The sequence below is a fragment of the Hemibagrus wyckioides genome, linkage group LG02, assembly GCF_019097595.1.
Source record: "Hemibagrus wyckioides isolate EC202008001 linkage group LG02, SWU_Hwy_1.0, whole genome shotgun sequence".
Lineage (NCBI taxonomy): Eukaryota > Metazoa > Chordata > Actinopteri > Siluriformes > Bagridae > Hemibagrus > Hemibagrus wyckioides.
In genome coordinates, this window is record NC_080711.1 from 15,243,907 (window position 1) to 15,265,636 (window position 21,730).

Sequence of the window (21,730 nt, forward strand, 5' to 3'; positions counted from 1 at the left end):
CACCTAGAGCTTGGACTGTTCTGGACTTGTCTCATAACACCCAGTTCCTCAGCACAGCACTGTTTGCAAAATTGCACCAAAAACTGCTACACACTGCACACATTTTGCGCTTTATAACAATATATTCTATTGTATATGAACTACTTTCATATTCATTTCATATCAGTCACTGCATTCACATCCAATATTTTCTATTAGCTATTTGCACACTAAATTTAATTTATTGCACAGCAAACTCCACTTTCCTTATTATTCTACTTTATTTTAATTTTACTTTTAATTCCATTATTGACTATTTCTTTATCCAACTCTGTTTTTTAATGAGGACAGTCATAAAAAGCATCGCAGTACATGTTGTACTGTGTGTGATTGCATGTGTGACAAACGAAATTTGAATATGAATTTGTCTCATGCCTTTGCAAACTCTTGCCCATTCTCTCTGTGCATTCTTTCTCATTATGTTTTGCTCCGGTCTGTAAAAATGTCATTTTTAAAAAAAAAATGTAGTTAAATCTTTTTTTTTTCAGTGTATGATTATAGAAGTGCTTGTTCATATAAACACCTCTGCATACATTACATACAGTGCATGAAGCACTTTAACTAGACCATTTAAGAAGCTTAGGTAACTTCATGAATCCAGTAATGCAGAGATATCTGGAGTAATTATTTCATGACAAAATAAGGCAAAGAGTTCCTTATGTAATATATCATCCACAAAGATTGTTCGTTAAAACGAGCAACACACCTGCTCCGATTAACCTCTAGATGACAGAAACACACTATAAAACCAAATGTATTTTTGGAAGTGCTAGTTCTTTCCTAAACATACAGGAGCTGACCTACAGCCAGCACCTGCAGAGTCACAGTCCTGATCTGTGCTATAAAAAGTTAACCAGCGAGTGATGCGTCAGCAGAGACCTCCTGCTCCTGAGCCACCTGTCCCTGCACCCCTAATACAGATAGCTTCCAAAAAGATTACCATCCCCTGTAAAAAAAAAAAAAAAACAGGCGGTAGAGGTTTTATTTTTAAAATAATTTTTTATGGAGGATTAGGCTATTTAAAGAAACACACTGCAGACACAGATCACTCAGAAGGACAACCTCAGAACTTTGAAGGCAAGTCTCTTATAAGCTGCTTTATGTCTGCATATCTTATAAGTTCATTCATTCATTCATTCATCGTCAGTAAACACTTTATACTGGTCAGGGATGTGGTGTGAGAATTCTTCCCCAGTGGGTCAGCAGTCCATCATAGAGCACCATGCACATACACATTCACATCCTCGTTCACACCTAGGGGTAATTTCACACCACCACTTCAACTATCTGCATGTTTTTGAACAGTGGAATGAAACCAAAGAACCAGAAAGAACCCCACATGAGCTTGTGGAAAACATCTAAAAAAATCACAATTGAACCAAGGACCCTGGAGCTGAGATGAGGTGGCAGTTCTCCCCACCGCACCTTCAGGCAACTCGTTTCAATTCATTGCTGGTGTGAGTGAAGGTTTTCATTCTAATCAAGAAAGAGCCACACCTGATTCCACCTCCTGAATCAATTGCTCTCATGTTTCTATTCATTAAGGTGTAGCTTCTGCATGGTTAGAATGAAACCCTGCACCTACACTGACCATTTGCAGAGATGATCACCTTCTGTAGGACAATCCTGCACTAATAAGTTGCTATTGTGTAATTACAGTATCTCTGTAAATGTGCATTAAATTGTACAATATCAAAACAGTCTGACTCTGTATCTAACAAACGACTTTTATTTATGTTCATCATCACACATCTAGCTTCGGCTATTCAGTAACATCAATGTGTATAGGTTCAGCGAAAAGGAACTATGTGCTTCATGTGATGTACTTGGCTTTTTCCATAGCGGATCCTTCTAGATGGATGCCTTACTTTGAAAACTCAATGATAATTTGTCTGAATGCCCACCTGGCATCTAAAAACAATTTCAGAAAATCTTCCTGTCTGGACTCTCTCTCTCACAATGGTACAAAAAATATTTAAACAGAGGCTAATGACTAGTTTTAATAATTGCGTGTGTCATTTGCTCTCGTTTTCTCTCTCTTATTTTTTTTTTTACTTCAAAACATTGGGATTTGATGGGACTGTAATATTTTGCCACAAAATATAAATTAGGAAGCAATTACCATGCAAACATCCCTACTTTTAATTTCTTTTTACTTCCTTTTTTTTCTCTGTCTATTCTAGTGCCCAGTACATCAGTGACTGGCACAGTAAAATGTGACAGCTAAATATTCAACTCTCTTACCGTCATCTCACAATAAGCAAATGTAAGAAGCTGTACTGGACCATTCGTTGGCCCATTTTCAACAACATTTACATTTACAGCATTGGGCAGACACATTACAGTATGTCACATTATAATATAAACCAACAACACGTATATAGCATATGTCATATATTCAGTAGTTAGTAGTTTTGTATCATTTGCTAAATAAATCAGATGCTTTGATTTGAACTCGTATACCACGGCCACAAGAAATACAGTCATTCCAAGAACTCATATTGAGACACAACAAAAGTAGACCAGAGTACTATATCAATGCTCCTGATAGCCTACTACAATGCATAAGCCTGTTGGAATGTTACCATGGCAACTAGCATAAATATTTTACTAAAGAACATGAATATGAATTTGAGACACTGTGTTTGGATTTTGTTCGACATCTTACAAATGATATAGAAAACAAAATACAAACCCCAACCTCAAACCCTACCCATGAACCTATGTAACATACTGTATCATATGAATTGTTTTACTCTAATTATTACCAATAAGCACGCATATGGAGTATATGGAAATATATTGCTTTGAGTATACAACTGATGCTAAGTGTATATTTTAGCTTCCTTGCCATTTTCACTACCATGCTGAAAAAAACAATCACTGACATGGATTTTAATGTCAGTTGTAATATGTTAGAAATGCACAAAACTCTGGAGGAATGACAGGCACAGCAGAGAGAATCAGCCTGCTCAGTCATAACAGTTAAATATATACAACAATGAGAGATACCTGCTGAGGAATCACAAGCTTGCATCGTGTTCTAGTTCTCAACCGATATTTTTCTTACACTTTATTGGATATTAAACTCTTATATTTTAGGAGAATTTATTTGATCATAGAAGTCATTGATCAGTAAAGAATTCCCCTTTACGATAAAATCTTACGTCTTTAGCACTGGGTTTATTTTATGAAAATCTACAGCTGATCCCAGAAACATTGGGCACAAACAACCCTTGATGAGATCATCCCAGTTCATTTAAGGCCACTGTACACATATAATTTAGCACAGCCAATCCACCTACCTAGTATGTTTGTGGGAAGAAAATGGAGAATCCAGAGAACCCCAACGCAGATGCTGGGAGATACGTGTGAAACTCCACACAGAGAGCAAACCGAGCTCAGGAGCCAACCGCAGATCCTGAAGCTGTGAGATAACAGGGCTACCTGATGTACCATCATGCCACCTTTGGATGTCTGTATAATTTTACATCTCAGCATGTTTTACTGTTTAAATTTGTTTTCCTGGATGTAAAAGTCACCAATCCAGGTCTTTACTCTGTATTCATTTTTTAATTCCACCCTCAGATCTATTCTGCCATGCACTTTTCATAAAGATTGCTGTTCTGTGACTGTGTGGTCATGTGAATGATGAATCACAACCAGTGCTCTGATGGAGGTTTCGCAGGGATTATTTGATTTGTGCTCCTCTGTTCCTGTGGACGCTATCTCCATGTGATTTTTATGCCAAAACTTGCTACAAAATGCTAGATGAAAGATTACAATGTCACAGAGAGTGACACACAGGTTTGAACATGTCACACTAAGGCCACTAGGATTTAGCACACCAGTCACACATTTAGCGCAAAGGCATGTTTCCCTCCAAGTTGCGATCACCGTGTGGGAGCAGACAACAGTGCGCTCCCAGCAACGATGTTGCCATGGCGACTGTTTGGAGACACACTACCATTGGAGCTGTAAGCGGTTCACGGGGAGCGGGATGGGATGTGATGGGACGGAATGGGAGGGGTGGTTTAATATTCCAAAAGAAGGGCAAGCACGGATCACTCATAACATAAACAAGCATATCCGCTTCCTTTACGACAAACAGCGATTTCGACTTACTGTGTATATTTAATTTCTCTGTTATATTTACAGCTTGTGCCATTAATACATTCTGACACTGTCAACATCATACTCTCCAAACCAAACACCCATTCCCATTCCCAATAATCAAAATGAAATGATTATACATCATTTCACACATAGGATACACCATCTGTCACATGTAAAATAAATTAGCATCTTATTAAGAGCTGGCAGTTTCCAGAATCCTTCAAAGCCTGCCTGCTGTTGCAGTGTGTGCACAGAAGACATAAAAGCTCTCTCTTGTTTATTTTAGTGCTAGGTTTCAAGATACAGGCTAATAGTGTGGGAATAATGATGCAAAGGAAATTTCCCATTGACTACAGCAGAGTGGGTGAAGTGGGTTTTTCTGAGCATTTTGTTTAGGTATTGCCCCTTCATGTGTACTGTTCTCTGTGGTCTCTATAGTCTATAGCTCGATAGTCAAGTGTCATTTACGCATATGGAACATGTCATAGCTGTTGTGGTCCTGTATTGAATTCCTGTGTACGCTGCATATTTGCAGAATGAAAGAAAGAATACTATAAAAGAAAGAGTATTATGACTGGAATAGGAGTATAAAAATATTCATAAATGACTTTTCTTCTATTTTTTTTTATTTTTATTTATTATTTTTTGCTTGGTTTTCTGAAGAGACAGAGAAAATAATTTAAATAATTAATAAATAAATAAATAAATAAATAAATAAATAAATAAATAAATAAATAAATAAGAAAATTATTTTACTAGCTTCCATCTGGCATCCACAAAGAGCTTGGAAGACATTTCTATGTAAAATCCTACAACAGAGGCTACTCTATTCTATAAAACATTTCAAGTTGAACCCTACAATTAATCATAGGAGCACTGAAGATCCCAGTTCCTTGTGTCACTTGCCCCATCCTCTGGGAAATCCACTTCCCAGGATCCTCTGTCTAACGGCACACTTTTCACTAGACTGCTAGACTACTAAACATTTCATCCCACTATGGTTCCTACTGTTTTTGTGTATGACCTTGGCTTTTCCAGTTTTCGCTCAGCTGGATTATTCTCATTGGTGTTACTCAATTTTGACCTTTTTTTCCCTTTTGTTTGTTGTTTTATATTATTATTTTTTGTTCAATAAAGATTTTTTTTTATCTTTAACCCACACACAACTTTACTATGTTGATGTTGTATGATGATAAAAAGGTTTCCTCCAGGTTCTTTGACCTCCCCTCCAAAAACAGGCTGGTAGGTGGCTTGGCTATGATACACTGCTCCTAGGAATGAATAAGTCAGACATTGTATGTTCTGTGAAAGCCTGGCTTCCCATCCAGGGTGTATTCTGGATCCATATTGACCCTAACCAGGATAAGAATATGAAGTAAATTACTGGTCCATGGTGTCTAGTGAAGGACTGTTGTCCCCAGGTATATTCCTGCCGTATGTTCAGTGTTCTTTATTTATTGATCTTTGTCTTGTAGATTGCCAGAATCCTTTTCACCTTTAACTACTGCATTCTAAATAAAAGCATTGGGTAAATGACCAAATAAACCAAAGGAACCTACAATGGCACCTCTAGCACTTCTCTTTTTAACAGGGTAGGTTTGTAGGCTTGTTTTTCCCTTTTATTTATAACCACTATATAAAAGACGAATGAAATTTAGAGCCCTAACACTTAGGCTCTGCAAGCTGAATAAACACACATGATTAATGTCATGAAGTGGAGGCAAAGGCAGATGTAAGTGCCAGATATTTTAATGTGGGATAACTCAGAAAACAGACCCAAGACTGGGAAAGAACACACAAGTAGAAAACATGAAAACAAAAGCTATTCTCTGTGCAAACAGTGACCATAAGAACGCATAAACATAAGCTGATGATGTGCGCTGCTTCAACTAAACAGTCACTAATGAGACAATACAAAGCAAATGAGAACAATCAAGGAAGGAAATGGAGCAGACAACCGAAGTAGAAGTTCAAGAAGAGTAAGAGTGAGTAAGAGTGTCCTCTGGTGGTCTGGAGCAGAAATGCCAGTGGTTGCCATTGACAATTATCATTAGACAGACATGTAGCGGTATAAATCAGTCACTTTGCATACAATAAGACGTTCTTCAGAGTAATGGGTTTTCTATGAGACATTTTTTTCCGTGCTGTGTCCCAATACTGCAGCACTGTCTACCAGTAGGTAGTAGTGTAAACAGCAGGTTCTGATATCGAGGGTCTTTAACAGCCCTCCAATGTGACTTCATGAGTTGCCTAGAGGGAAGCTCATCTCTAATTACAGCTCTGAGCAATTTCTACAAGGCTCTGAGTTCGACATTTGTGTGGTTTCCAACTCAACAGGCAATCCTGCTGGTTAAAATTAATCTCAGTGGTCGATTGGTAGACGATTTGAGGAATCCTGGCTCACGCTGAACCACTGGAGTCATCTGAAGTTTCTACCGCATAAACTGTAATATGTGGAAACTGAGGAGTTTAAAGCTGCACATCCAAGTTTCTTTTATGTTTCCTGTAATTCAGTTTTCGCCAGTGTTTATTCAGTTTTGTCAGTGTTGTGAAGAAAGTAACTACTTCGGTACTATTGTGAAAGGGCTGTGAGTTCACTGAAGGTCATTTATTCACTGCTAGAGCTCACATTTTAATCATTAAAAACAGTTATTATATTTTAAGTTATTAAAGTAATTATTAAATAAGTTAATGTTATTTGGATTATTATTATTATTATAAAAGTTATTTGTACAATTATTTAACTGGAAATTGTGAGGTATATGCTTTATATTATGCAATCAAATTCTGGCATGACAAAGAGTGACTACTGATGATATATTTGTTATTGAATAACTAACTATAATTACAATTTCCTTTCATAGTCACAGACTAAATATTTAAATGTAATCAAATCTTATTTCTATTAAAACAACCAAACTAAATCTACAGGGGAAAAAAACCCCAAAGCCTTGTTTGTTTGTTTTTTAATTTTTTTTGCATCTGTAAATTTAATATTAATAAAGAGTATAATCTTGCGGGATTGTCTGCAGTGTGTGTTTGTGTTAGTGAGTGAATCAGCACGCGATGTGGATCAGCTGTGTGTGGGTGTAAGCTCTCCCACTGTGGGCCCGGCCAATTTTTTTTTCATTCTCTCACAAAGGATTTAGGCTGTAAAGAGGATTGCCAGGTTCAGACTGTACGCGTGATCCCCTGTTGCACTGTGTGACTTTAGCTTTTCTTTTCTCTGTATTTAACACCAGTCTGAACCAGAGGCTGATTTAATAGAGATGTGAATCATTTACCATTAGGCGCTGTTTCATTTGCAAGACAGAAGCATTTCTTCGTTTTTGTGTCCTATGGTCTCACGTATCTCGAAAACATTTTTGACCTGTGCGATTTGGAGACAAGCTTCAGAAGCTTCGGTGCATTTCTGTAATGTGTGTACTCATAAAAATGTACTTTTAATAGGAATGGAGAGATGCGCCTTCAGAAGTTTCCTTGAAAAAAAAAAAAAAAAACTAAAACAAAGTTTCTAAATGCTTATTTTACATATAAACTCCTGAGTAATCATTTGAATGTTCTATAAAAAAAAAAAAACTCTACAATGGATCGTCTCTTGTAAGGAAAAAAAAATCCATGTATTCAAAGACACTTCAGACCTGTTGTGTTCTGTCTTCACCTCAGAGGCGACACATCATTCAGCAGTAAACACCATTTTCCCTTTTACAGTACAATATATAGACATCTCTTTCTACTGTCATCACAACACAGCCCCATGATAAAAAAAGGGGGTTACTCGAGTGCTTGCACTAAAAACAGCTAGCACATTTCTGCTAAAAGCAGCTATTTTAAGGTGCGCATGATTGATGCGACTGACATCTTTTTTATATATTCGTTCCAAAATGGACCTCATGATGTGCTCATAATGATGGACAGTGTCAAATGCTCACAGGTCCTACAAAAAAGTGGGGCTTATAGGCAGTTATAATTATCGTGGAAGAGTGAGAGAGAGGGAGCGAGAGAGAGAGAGAGAGAGAGAGAGAGACAGAGAGGGAGACAGACAGAGAGAGAGAGACAGACAGAGAGAGACAGAGAGAGAGAGAGACAGAGAGAGAGAGAGAGAGAGAGAGAGAGACAGAAATAGAGAGAGACAGAGACAGTGTCCTACATAATGATTCTAAAGTTTCTGTATAAATACTTTTGCACCATAGTCTCACCTGTATATTTAGTATCTTTAAGATACACAACATCAAGTTTCTTTTAAACAAATTAATTTGTTTCATCTTTTAGAAATATCTAGCTATAAAAGCACTAGCTCTAGCATTCAATGAAACATGTAGGTTCAGCGAAACAAGCACATGGCTGATATTTGTCTCTAACCCTGAGCTGAAGCTCTGTAATTAGTTTGTCTTTTAACTCCACACTGTTATATAAAGGTGAAAAACACTGTGACATAAAGAGTACTTTTATTTGATTATATCAGATATTAATATCCAAAAATGCTTTGGATATGTTTTGCTTACTTATCAGATATCTTCTGGAAAATTATGCTTAAATGGATGTATATATAATGTGTTAAGGTCAAATATGTGTTAAATTCAAGTATGAAAAAGTAATGTTGTGTGTTAATGTGGAAGTTGAATGTGGAATCTGGATTTGGAGCTAAAAAAATGTTTTGATGTTACACTTTATATGGGTTTTATGATATTTGGACACATAATGCTAGATTTTACTTCACAATAATGTTCTCCATTTATCCTGACACACTGATGTGAAGGCACTGTATCAGTTAAACACACACACACACACACAGTCAATCACTCCAGATATTTTAACTCGGTGCACTTTAGACACAATTTTGCATTCCTGCAATATTAAACTGCAAAGCTCCTACACAACATGAGTAAAGGCTAGCAGCTCTGTTGTTTGATTCAGTGACTTTTTTTGGTATTTTCCATTTCACCCTCATCTGTGCCCAGCACCCAGCCTCTGTAATTCCAGCCCACATTTTAAATTGCTCTGATGTACAATAAAACCACAAACATTGTTCACAATAACAACATGTCTGGATATTATTCATCTCTACTGTAACTGCTGGCAAGGAAAACAACACACTGTTACACAGTGCTACACAAAGTGTGTAGTTTATGGATTGTGACTAACCTTAATCCAGGTTCACAGTTAGTATAGCAAATGACTGAATATTTTTGAGCCATTCACACTTGATCTGAGCTCTGAAATGTGTGCACCCTGACCTTTTTTTGTGAGAACGTCCTTTGTTCAAGAGTTGTTGCTTCACATTCAAATGAATGCTGCAGGTACTATAAGCCACACACTTTAAAAAAATTCCACCATTAAATACACAGTGAACAAACACATCCTAAATGAAGCCATGCTAGTCATTTAAAATACCATCTCCTGCCTGCTACTAGTTAAGTCTTCTTCTAAACACTCTCTAGCCTAAGAGCATTGAATTAATTACTGTGGAAGGATGTAATGAGGGGCCTATATTTCCATTTCTGTTCTCAGATCAATGTCTTCTTGCAGACGCTCTCCTAAACTTTGCTAAGACCCTGGCAATCATCTACAGTCACGACGTGATTACCATAGTTGAAAGGAAACAGTTTGCCGGATGATCTCTGGGCATACAGAATGCCTCCAGAATGAGGAGGCAGAGTGAATTGGTTCTGTGTGTATATGTGATTTTCTTTTCTTTTCTTTCTTTAAACAAATGGCCTAAAAGTGCACTTTCTCTACTTGCTTGAAGAAACTTGCATTCATTTGACCTTGTATAATATGTATAATTTTTACAAATGTAGTCAGAGAAAAAGCTAATCATTAGTATTACCAGCATTATTTTTCAAAAAATATTTAAAATCCATTTATTATCCTTCCGCCTATCTTCAGAGATTCAGGGGAGACCCTGGATGGGGTACCAACCCATTGCAGGGTACACACACACACACACACACACACACACCAAACCACAAAGGAGAACATGCATGAACAACTCCAAACACACAGGGCAGAGCCGGGAATCAAACCCTAATATTGAAGGTATGAGACGAACACGCTAACCACCAAGAGACTGTATCCTATTCTTTAACCAAACCTTTCATTTTAAACCCAGAATGAAATACTCAGCCTTCACATATGGGTGTGATTGTTCAGGTGTCCATGCCTTTGGCCATATTTTACTGGCAAATTTGAATCTATTCATTTTTGAAAGCCTGAACATTACCAACGAAGGTAATGTTTTGGGAATTAAGTGTCAAAACATTATATGTATTCGCATCAGTGCTGCTTGCCAAAGGACTCAATTGCACTGTGTACTCAGTAAAGCTGTCAGAGCTATTTATAGCCAGTAATTCTCTCTCTCACACACACACACACACACACCCACACACATACACACACCTCCTCAGTTCCCCAAGCTCATTTTTCACCCCACCAGGTACCGTCATGTTACATCTTTTTAATGTGATCTGTGACTATTCCCATATGCCGCCACTGTGTGCTGTGTTCAATGCTAAATAAACAGCATTAGTCGGTATTTTCTTGCACCGCAGCTAAACATGTTTATGCAACAAGGAACGGAACTTCATGTGCCTTTATCTCCTTACTGTTCACCCCAACTGCAAAAAAAGTCTGCTAAACTTGCAGAAGAGAAAACATTATCCATGTAGGAAGCTAAAGTCTTCTTGTTGTCTCTGTTACAGTTAAGTGACAACCAAAATGACACGAGTGCTTACTACCCATAGAGAACATAGAGGAGTTGGTGTTTTAAAATTTCCTAAATAAAGCTCTCACGGAAAAAAAAACAAAAAAAAACCTGGTCATGAAAAACTGCTGATTTTATTCCCCATAACATTTCCTCTTACCCTCCACTCACAACTCACCCTCACACAGAAGACTCATAACACAGATACAGATAAGACATTTTAAAATCCATTTACAATCCCCGAAAGTCAGAGATGGTCTCGGTCGATTGGATATCTGTGGCTAAGTAGAGAGCAGGACACGGAGTAATCGGCTTAAGTGAAATGAAGCTGGCCACAGCAGCTATCGGGGCTGGCCTGAGTGCAGTGCTAATAAAGTGCTTGTTGTGTGTCAAGTGCTGTTGTGGCTCTTTAAGCTGATCTCAGACCAGTAATGAGGTACACTAAAGAGATTAGTCATGGTGATAAGGTCAGCTGCGCTCTAGTTTACTCACATCAATGTTTACTTTAACCAACACACACACACAGAGGTTTACTACATTCTGAGTACAATTCAGTTACATAACTATTAATGCAGCCCGAATGGTTCCAACCCCAACCCTAACCATAAACCAATATTTTGAAACCAAGCAGGAAAAATAAGTACTCTTTATCATTCAGTACCACGCAGAACCACCTTTAGTAACTAATCATTTGAAGTAAACATTTTCTGTAGCAGGTTATCACATGGTTTTGGAGAAAATCTGGCCCACTCATTTTTACAGCATTGCTTCATTTCATTGACATTTAAGGGCATTCTTCTTAAAGGCACAGCTCTCTTAAGATCCCACATTATGTAGGATACCCTGCTGTGCTGCCCATAATGTAGGTGCTGAGTGAATGTCAGAGCCTAGAGATTTGGGGACTTAAACGGTTGTTAAAAATATGTTACATTACTATGCAAAGACCAGAAATCCCATTTGCTCAAAACTTATTTCTAATGATAGTCTAGAGGAAGATGTTGAACTTCTGCAAGGCGTTACTAAGAGACAGACATGAGCTGATGTGTTATCAAAGCTGTTCTTTTGTCATTTTTATCAGCATTACCCTGCATTCACACTAGCAGCCATCAAAGCGATACGCCACCAGTCATCTGAAGTGAAGTGAGCAGTTACGATTCTCTAAAGCACATTCGAGATGTTCACCATCTGAGATGTAAACTTGTTATGACAGTAAATCAGAAAAACTACTACATCCACAAACTCTACACAGACAGCTTTAGTTCCTACCTGCATTAAGCCCATCACTCAAAAATTGAAGCGAAGCCATGCATATTTTCTGACTTAAACCGCAATATAAACTATATTTTATAGACTAGCTCATGCTGGTTACTCAGGGTTACTGTCCAATACAATGTCAATATACCAGAAATTCATTCTAGTTGCTTTTACTATTTCCCAGAGGTTATGTGGTGTCCATGCACCATTAGAGGCATACAATTACACTCTTAAAACATAACCACAAATTTAGTTCTCTGTAAAATTAGTACTGTCTCTAAAATAAACAAATTATACACATTGAGAGCTAAATTTACAAAGTGCTGACAGAAAGAGATCACAGTTTCAGTAGGCTTCCATTTCAAGTGAGTTTGAATAGATAGGTTTCCTGTTCTTTTCTAAGGACAAGGAAATGGTTGAAATTCACACACACTCACACACACACACTGCAGGTTTGTGTAGACAGACAGTCCCAATCACAATAAATCAGGGTAAACATACAGCTTATCCAAGAGAATATGCTAATAGAATGGCGCGTGTGGTTGAGACAAGAGAGGCAAATAAAAATATTCATTAAAAGCTGATCCATTTCTCTGGAGAAAATTATTTTCCTTTTTGAAATGATTGCCCCATTGTTTCAGACAGTATACTGTCAGGTTGGTATTTCACACGCTGTTTGATTTCAGTATTGTTCAGTATTTCAGTTCAGTGTATAATCATCATCGCACAGAAAGCCTCATAAAAGAGAAAGGAAATGTACAAGACGGTTTGGCAAAAGATAACCAGGCTCAGTGAACAATGTACCAAATGCACTCAAATGGAGGCTGGGAACATTGTGGAGCTTTTCTTTGAAGGAAGATATACATGATAATGTAAAAGAACACAGGAAGAGAAAGGTGTTGATAGCAAATGCAGGTTGGACACATTATTGTGAGATGCAGGAAGTCAGTTAGAGTTAGAGGTTTTCAATATATATATTGTTCTTTCGGCTGCTCCCTATCTCTTCAAGGTCGCCACAGTGGATCACTTGGTTTAATCGAACCCCAGCCACAGCAATGAGAGCGTGGGATACTGCTGCTGTACCACCAGGAGGCTCATAGACAGACAGACAGACAGACAGACAGACAGACAGACAGATAGATAGATAGATAGATAGATAGATAGATAGATAGATAGATAGATAGATAGATAGATAGATAGATAGATAGATAGATAGATAGATAACAATTACACATGTCTTTCAATTAAATTAAATTCAAATTGGAGCTTTTAACAATGGACATTGTCTCAAAGCAGCTCTACAGAAATGTAAAAATTCAGAATTAAAATGACAAAGTTTAAAACAAAATTTATATTTATTCCTAATGAGCCAGCCTAAAGCAACTGTGGCAATGAAAAACTCCCTGAGATGATATGAGGAAGAAACCTTGAGAGGAAGCAGACTCAAAAGGGAAGTCATCCTCATCTGGGTGACATCAGAGACTGTGATTTGAAATACTGTCCTTTCTACACCTGTATACAGTCGAGTGGAAATGTGTAACTAGGAGTTTTTATTCTGTCTCTGTGTACGCTGTTACTATAGAAACAATAATGTAACAGAACAAGTGCATTAATATAATCCCGGAAGCTGGGACTACTATCATAATGAAGACTATAAAAGCACTGTGGTGTAAATTCAGGTAAACAATTTTCCAGTTAGTTATACTTTAACAACCTCTAAATGGTTTGTTCCTTTTGTTTTTTATTTAGATCTCTGAGATGTCTGCGCAACGTGTGCAGTTTACCTCTCAAAGGCGTCACACTGGGAAGACATCAATACACAATAATTCAGTCATCCGCTCTTTTTCAGTCATACTCGAGTGTGAGTAATCAGGTGTTGTAAGGCTTTTGACTTAGTTTTCACACTCTGGTTATTTGACATTCAGATTCACCCCAAGCTCCTTTCACACAACTTCTTCCATGATTAATCAACATAGGTTTCTTTTCTGGGGGCATAATTTAGCTAGGTAGCATGCAGCTAATTCTATTAAATTCACTCACTACATATTATCTAATATTTTAAAATTGAATTTTTAATCATGATCACAGTAGCAGTGAAAAAGCAATCTTCATTTATGTAGGTTGAATAACATTAAAAAAAGGTAATGTTATATTACAAATAATCTATGACTTGAGTTCATGAGTTGAGGAAAGAGTTCACTACACTGCCTAATGTAAGAAAAACTCATTTCAAATGTACAGTTTATTCTCTTTATACAACACCCTCATTTTATGACTTCTGAATTACTGCATTATGGCATCACTTTATTAAAAAAAAAAATCAAAGAAAGTCACATTCAGACAAAATAATAATAATAATAAGTTGTCAGTAATTACCTTGAAAAAAGTGTGACAGTATAACTTCTCCATGATGTAAATAATGTGAACCTGAGACTACTGATGCATTTGTAAGGCATTTTTTTTAAAACAAAGAAAGGTTTATTTACTTATTTTTGAAAGCATATTTGTTTTAAAGCATTTCTTTACGTGTCTAAAATTTCAGGACAGCTCTGTAGGGTATGTACCATTATGCAATTTCACATGAAGAAATCATTAATCAATTCACAAAAGGCAAGACCTCTGAAGTTATTTTGTGGGATCTGGCTCTAAAACATTAAAAGTAGATGAAAATGAGGCCTCCATGAATTTGACTTTTATCCCGCAGATGATGATTGGCTTGAGAAATGGAGAACCTGAAGGTCAAGTCAACATCTTGAACTCTTTGTCATGTTCCTCAAACCATTCCTAAACAATTTATGGAATGTGGCAGAGAAAGTTATCCTGCTGAAAGAGGTCACTACTATTAGGGAATCTTGTTGCCATAGAGAGGTGTACTTGATCTGCAACAATGTTTAGTTTGGTGGTATGTGTAAAATAATATTCACATGAATGCCAAGGTTAAAGGTTTTATAGCAGAACATTCTCCAGAACATCATACTGTCTTCACCAGCTTGCCTTATTCCAATAGTTCATCCTGGTGCCCTCTCTTTCTCAGGTAACCAATGCACCTGGTCATCCAGATGATACACAAGAAAATGAGATTCATTAGACCAGACCTCCTTCTGCTTCTCTATGGTCTAGTTCTGTTGCTCACATGGCCATTGCAGGCTTTTGGTGGTGGACAGGGATCAGCATGGACACTGTGTCTGTGGCTATGCAGCCCCATATGCAGCAAGCTGTGATGCACTGTGTGTTCTGACACCTTTCTATCATAACCAGCATTAACCTTTTCTGCAGTTTGTGCTATAGTAACACTTCTGAGGGACCATGAGCTAGTCTTCCCTCCCCACGTACATCAGGTGTCTTAGGTGTCCATGACCCTGTGACTGGTTCACCACTTGTCCTTCTTTGGACCACTTTTGGTAGGTAATAACCACTAGAACACTCCACAAGAACTGCTGTTTTGTAGATGCTCTGACCCAGTTGTCTAACCATCACCAATTTGTTTCTTGTCAAAGTCGCTCAGGTCCTTCTTTAATAAATAGTGTATATAGTAGAAGCAACTGCTCTTGTTAGTCTGTACAAAGTGGACTTGTACAAACTGTTTTTCCACCTGCTAGGAGTAGGGCTTTTTTTACCATAAGGTTACGCTGACACAAGGTTATAAAGTGCAAAGATGAAATTTTTATTAGTTTGTAAACTCTCAACATAGCTGCAATTTCTGTTTCATGCCAGGCTACAGCAGAGCTGAAGTTTTCCTGGTTGCTGGTGTGTGAAAGAAAGAAAAACAAGTCTGAAAATGCCTCCCACTCACTTGCTTGAATCAGATATTGAGGGAAACCTCAACCTCCCAATAGATGTATGGAGGTTGAATTTCCATTTGATGTGATTATAAAGACTCCCACAGCCACTCTGTGAGGAAAACAGAAAGCAGTAAGGCCAATAGCACTTGCACATGTCTATGTGTCTGTGCACGAAGAGACGTGTGTGTGCGGTTTGTTCATTTATGCATGCTCTTGTGTTCAGGGTAAGAAGGGGCGTCCCCATGTGATGAGCAACTAAAGGTCTAATTATTGTTCATCAGTTAAACCACGCACACTCTCACACACAGGGATGTGTGGTTGCATTTATGCCCATGAGTAGAGGTGCACTGTTGCAATTCACTATGCACAACTGTGTGCATCTCTGCTTCATGTGGTTTTGTTTTCATCAGCAGTTTCTCATTATACAGTCACAAAAACATTTAGAGTGCAAAGCCTAGGCATTTACACACACACTCACTCAAACATGCTGTATTTAGATGCTTCATCTTTATCCACATAACATTAACTTTCCAGTGCGACAGTATCACTTCAACAAACATGTATATATATATATATATATATATATATATATATATATATATATATATCAGAAGAAATACATGTTTTTCTTCCTATTTGAAGTATGTATAAGCAATATTGCTTGTGATTGGGTGTGATTGGGATGTAGACATGAGAATGCTGCTGATATTCAGTATAACGTCTCTCTTGCTTACTTTGTAACTGTTTTGAAATATTAACACCAGAACTAACGTATCATTTAGTGTATATCAGGCGTACAAATGAGTATGTGTATGATATAACAGTAGAGATGTTTCCACTTGGAGAGGATGTAAAAACTTCATTCTGATACAGAGATAAAAGACGATGATTTTTTTAAACTTGCAAACATGACAATATAACATCTATTGTTTCTTGGGTTTAAGATGTCATTATGGGTGATGTATAAATTTGTCATGTCTCAGTAAATACTGTAACCCTATACTACAGGGGTCTTCAACTAAAATTGCTTGAGGTCCAGTAAATGGACCCTCCTTGCCAGCTGAGGTCCGGACAATTATATACCTTAAAACGTGAACTGATACTTTTTGCCAGACTAAACAAATGAGTGTAAACAACATTTTTATTGGACACAATATAATAGATAAAAGGAAAAATAAAGTGATTTTTTGCTGAACTGGGATTAACAATCAGAATTAATGATGCAAACCTCACTGGTTCAAACAAAACAAATTTTATCTTTACATGTATTGTCTCTACTTAACTAAATGTATCTAATACTGAACACTGCTCTTTTCTGTGCTTCACATTGCACTGGTAAAAGATCATAGGTAATATAACGCAGAAAAACAAACAGGCAAAAATAAAGTGCCAGTGTTGGAAAAATTAAACAGTACAATAAACCCTTTACTGTTAATTTGTACTGTTTCTTTAAGTCCATAAAAACTCAGTAGAAATTAAATAAAATTGCTTGTTAGGCTGAACTGAGTTGAACTTAAAGGTGGAAGGATAAAACTACTTATATCACATTGCATTCATGTTAATTTGCATACATTTTCTGATTGAGAACTTCAGTGGGAGAAACTGGCTCTGGTCTTACCAGCTATCACCTTGAATCTTGGAGGGATTGGGGTCAGTGCAATCCTCAAACTGGAATGTAAATTTTCATTGGTCATTCTTGACCTGTATTTACTTTTGATAATGTTAAGTGTTGAGAATGCTGACTCACAGCTATATGTTGAACCAAACATGCTCAAGGTGTGTAGTGCCACTTTCCTAAGTCTAGGAAAAACAGCCTCCGGCACGGTCATTCGTCTTGAAAAACTCGGTTTTCAGCGTCAACTTTCCTTATTTTTGAGAATGCCATTGTTTTCACACCACTCTCTGCTCTCTTCACTGCACGCAGAACTGCATGTCTTAACACAGAAACAGTAAGCATAGTAACTGTAGTAGCAACCCGTGGCTCTATTGAGCTGACCTTGATGTGCCTGATATAAATTTGATTTTATTAGTAAAATAGCGTTTGGCATATATTTATTTCATTATGTGAAAAGGATCTGCGGTCCGGATGGACACATCTTGCGTTCCGGATTTCGGACCAGAGTCCGCCAGTTGGCGAACCCTGCTATACTACAATTCAGTACATGACACTTGCACTTCTAGAAGCTGCAAAGTACACCACATGATCAGTATATTATATCACAATCATCTACATTTGTACATAATCACACACCCAGTTGGCATTTAATATAATCATGGCAAAATCTTTTATGCATTTTCTTTCGAGAAATTTTTAGCTTCTTTTCTGATCTCTGCCTCTGACTTTTTGCCTCTTTTTCCCTCATAATTCATAATATCAAACAGTGCTGTGTTCACTTCGTTATTGTTAACTAACGCATATATTAAGCCAAAGGAACTGCAATACAAAATGCTAGCATCATTTTTTAACCTGAGTAAACATACACTTCAAAACATCCCAATCTTTACGCATGTATAATTATACATAAGTACTAATTATCTGTAACACAGCCAAAATTCAGTCGTCTAAATGTGCTACAACAACAAATACAACAAATCCAAAGTCTTAATCAGCTCCATGTAAACAGCTCCTCTGTGCTTATACAGTGGATGAACCCCGAAGGATTTCTAAACACCATTTCCATTCACTAATGAGCTCTAATGCTCTGACTGATCTCTGTGTCTCTTGCTGTCGTCATGCTTGTCACCCTGAAAGACAGACAGTCCAGGTGGACGTATAAGTGAGGGTTTTATTTTCCCACTGCAGGTAAGCAGAGAGGACAGCTCGAGGAGCCCCCCCAGCAGCCCAGAGCTAAATAAAACCACCTGCATGACATCAAACCATCACTTTCTCTCTCTCACTCACTCTCTCTCTTTCTGTCTCTCTCTCTCTCTCTCTGTCTCTCTCTGTCTCTCTCTGTCTCTCTCTGTCTCTCTCTGTCTCTCTCTGTCTCTCTCTTTCTTCCTCTCCCTTGGAAGGTGTTTGGAGGTGATGAAAAAAGAAGAGACAACATACTGAGCGCTAATGCTGCAGATGTGCTTTCAGAAATCAGCAGAGGGGCGGGAGATGAGCCGAGATGCGACGCAATGCTTTGTTCGGGCTGTTAGGCAGCGAGACAAGTAGGCACTCTACGAAACAGCCTGTGGAGCTGCCATGCAAAAAATAACATAGGCTGTCTTTCCCCTCTGGAGAAGCACACTGTGCAGGAAAGTGGGTTGTACAGTAGGTGCATTTGTTACCGTCACGCCTTAAGAAACAGCACACAGCAAACATACAGCAGTGGAGAAGGATGGGTAGAGATAACAGAGTAATTTGCAATCCTGCTCGAACTGTCAGCGATGACCATGACCTTTTTATAAAACCATATATTTGTCATGTGCTCTTATAACATCATAAGTGTTGGGGTTCTATAACATGTTAGTTGTTATAGAGTCCTTTCTCTGTGTGTGTATGTGTATGTGTATGTGTGTGTGTGTGTGTGTTTGTTCTTATTCACACACACACACACACACACACACACAGAGAGCTACATCTCATTAGTTGCATTAGTATTGGCACCATCCCAATTTGGCTGGTGTAAGCATAAAACACCACTAAAAAATAAAAAATAAAAAACACATCCTTTTGGATCCTTTAGTAACATAAGGATTAACAGAGCATTCAACAGTATACTGTATGAGTCAAGTGGCATTCATAACTGAATGCCTTTTTATTACTGCAAGGTGGGAGAAGTGATCTCAGAATTCACACATACACACACACACACACACACACATGCACGCACACCCCCACACACAATCTGTGTACCTGCATGGGTTTTTATTGACAGTGAGCGGAAAGTGGTGAACCTGAAGGAACCCACAGTGAGAACTCATGAAACACATTCAGTAACACAAGCTCAGGGTCAAACCCAGGAGCTGTGAGGTGACAACACTATCTGCTGCACCACCCTGTATTATGACATTAGAACATAACACTTTCTGTGCCTCACATCCTACACAGGGTTGCTGTCATGACCACACAGACGATTCCCTAGCTGTTGTCTAGCTTTTGTCTAGCACATTGTGTTTGTTGTTCCTAGTGTTATATTTTGCATCACAGTTTGTTAATTCCTTTTACACCTTGGAAATAAATATCTGCGCTTGTATCTGCCTTCACCTCCAAATTGTGAAGAATTTGAAGCCTTTACCAGTGGACTCAAGGAACAGGGCACAAGATGAGGGACACCCTCGAAGAGATGCCAATCTAAAGGGCGAAATAAGATACACACAATCACACACTCACCCAGATTAAGAACTTAGTGATGCCAAACTGCCTACAATGCATGTCTTTGCACTAGGGGAGAAAACCAGAGGGAAATCCCCAAAGCATAGGGAAAACATATTATTACCCTGCTTTGTTGGAGTCAGAGTGCAGGGTTAGTCATGATACAGCACCCCTAGAGAGAAGAGGGTCAAAGGCCTTGCTCAGGGGCCCAACAGTGTCAGCTTGGCAGTGCTGCCTTAACCACTTGAGCTATGTACATCTAAAAGCAAACTAATAAGTGTCATTTCAGTCCCAAACCTGAGCAAGAAAGAAAGAAAGAAAGAAAGAAAGAAAGAAAGAAAGAAAGAAAGAAAGAAAGAAAGAAAGAAAGAAAGAAATCCCAGCTACACACCTAATGTGTAAGTCTCAAGTACAGAAGAAGCCAAGGGATGAAGACAGAGATAAAAAGTGTGTAACGTAAACGTGTGTGTGTCTGAGAAAAGGGAGAGAGAGAGAGAGAGAGAGAGAGAGAGAGTTATTTCTAGGAGGATGTAATCAGGCAGCAGCAGCAGCTGATTTGTGTGAGCATTTGGGAAGCTCCACCAAGGATTTAAGATGTAATTACATCCTGTAATCATCAAGACTCCCAGACATCAATTCCCAACCCAGGCCAAAGATCTGATTGAAAAAAAAGTTCAAGAAAGAAAGTATCACATTTCAGGTCATGACAGTAAAGCAACTAGGGATCTTGAACCTGATCAAACTGGACAGTGTGAGTCTGACTGGTGGAGAATTTACTACAAAAGAATGCGGTTATATAAACTGCCTGATGTTATCAAGCCAGAAACATCAAGCGAAAGGCAGTTGGATTAAAAAACTGTAGAGTATATGAGAAAAAATATTACTGGGTAACAAAGTTAAAAAAAATAAATAAATAAATAAATACTTGGTTTACCCCAGGCTAGGACTAGAGCTAAGACTGAGAGAGCTTTCTATTCTGCAGTAATCTGCATTTTTCATGTTAAACTCTATAATCATCCCATATAAAGTGATTTTGTCTCCAGAAAATCCAGTAAAATTAATGGTGTGGGACAAACTCTGTTCCAGTGCTGAATCTCTTCATCAATACTTCAGTAAAGCCTGACAGAATGACCACTATATACTGTTAAGTGCTATGGTGCAAACTCACTGACCAGGAGATTAATATGGACATACCGAGGCTTAGAAAAGAGTGCTACAATATGTTGTCTATAAAAAAAAAAACAGCAACAACAACAACACAATAAGCCAGTGATACACAAAGTGCTGAGTCAGCAAAACAATTGTGCAGAGTGGATATTATGTTGGAACTGGAAATAGCAGAGTTTGAACTAGTTCCTGGTTCATGATCCATTAGGTTTCATTCCTTTAGTCCCACAGCAATTTGGCAGTGATTGCACTTTTACACATTAAAGAAAATCAAAACTTTTTTATAAAGTTATCTTTTTTATAAATGTTTTTATTTTAATCAGAGTTACAGGTAATGTGGATCTGCATAAACATATATAGTACACA

At 37.8% G+C, this 21,730-nt stretch overlaps 1 protein-coding gene across 2 annotated transcripts in view; it reads right to left on the bottom strand.

Annotated features, from left to right (window-relative positions):
- prkcab (protein kinase C, alpha, b) overlaps nt 1-21,730 on the bottom strand; it is a 144,648-nt gene that overhangs the window by 48,435 nt on the left and 74,483 nt on the right. The window lies entirely within an intron of this gene.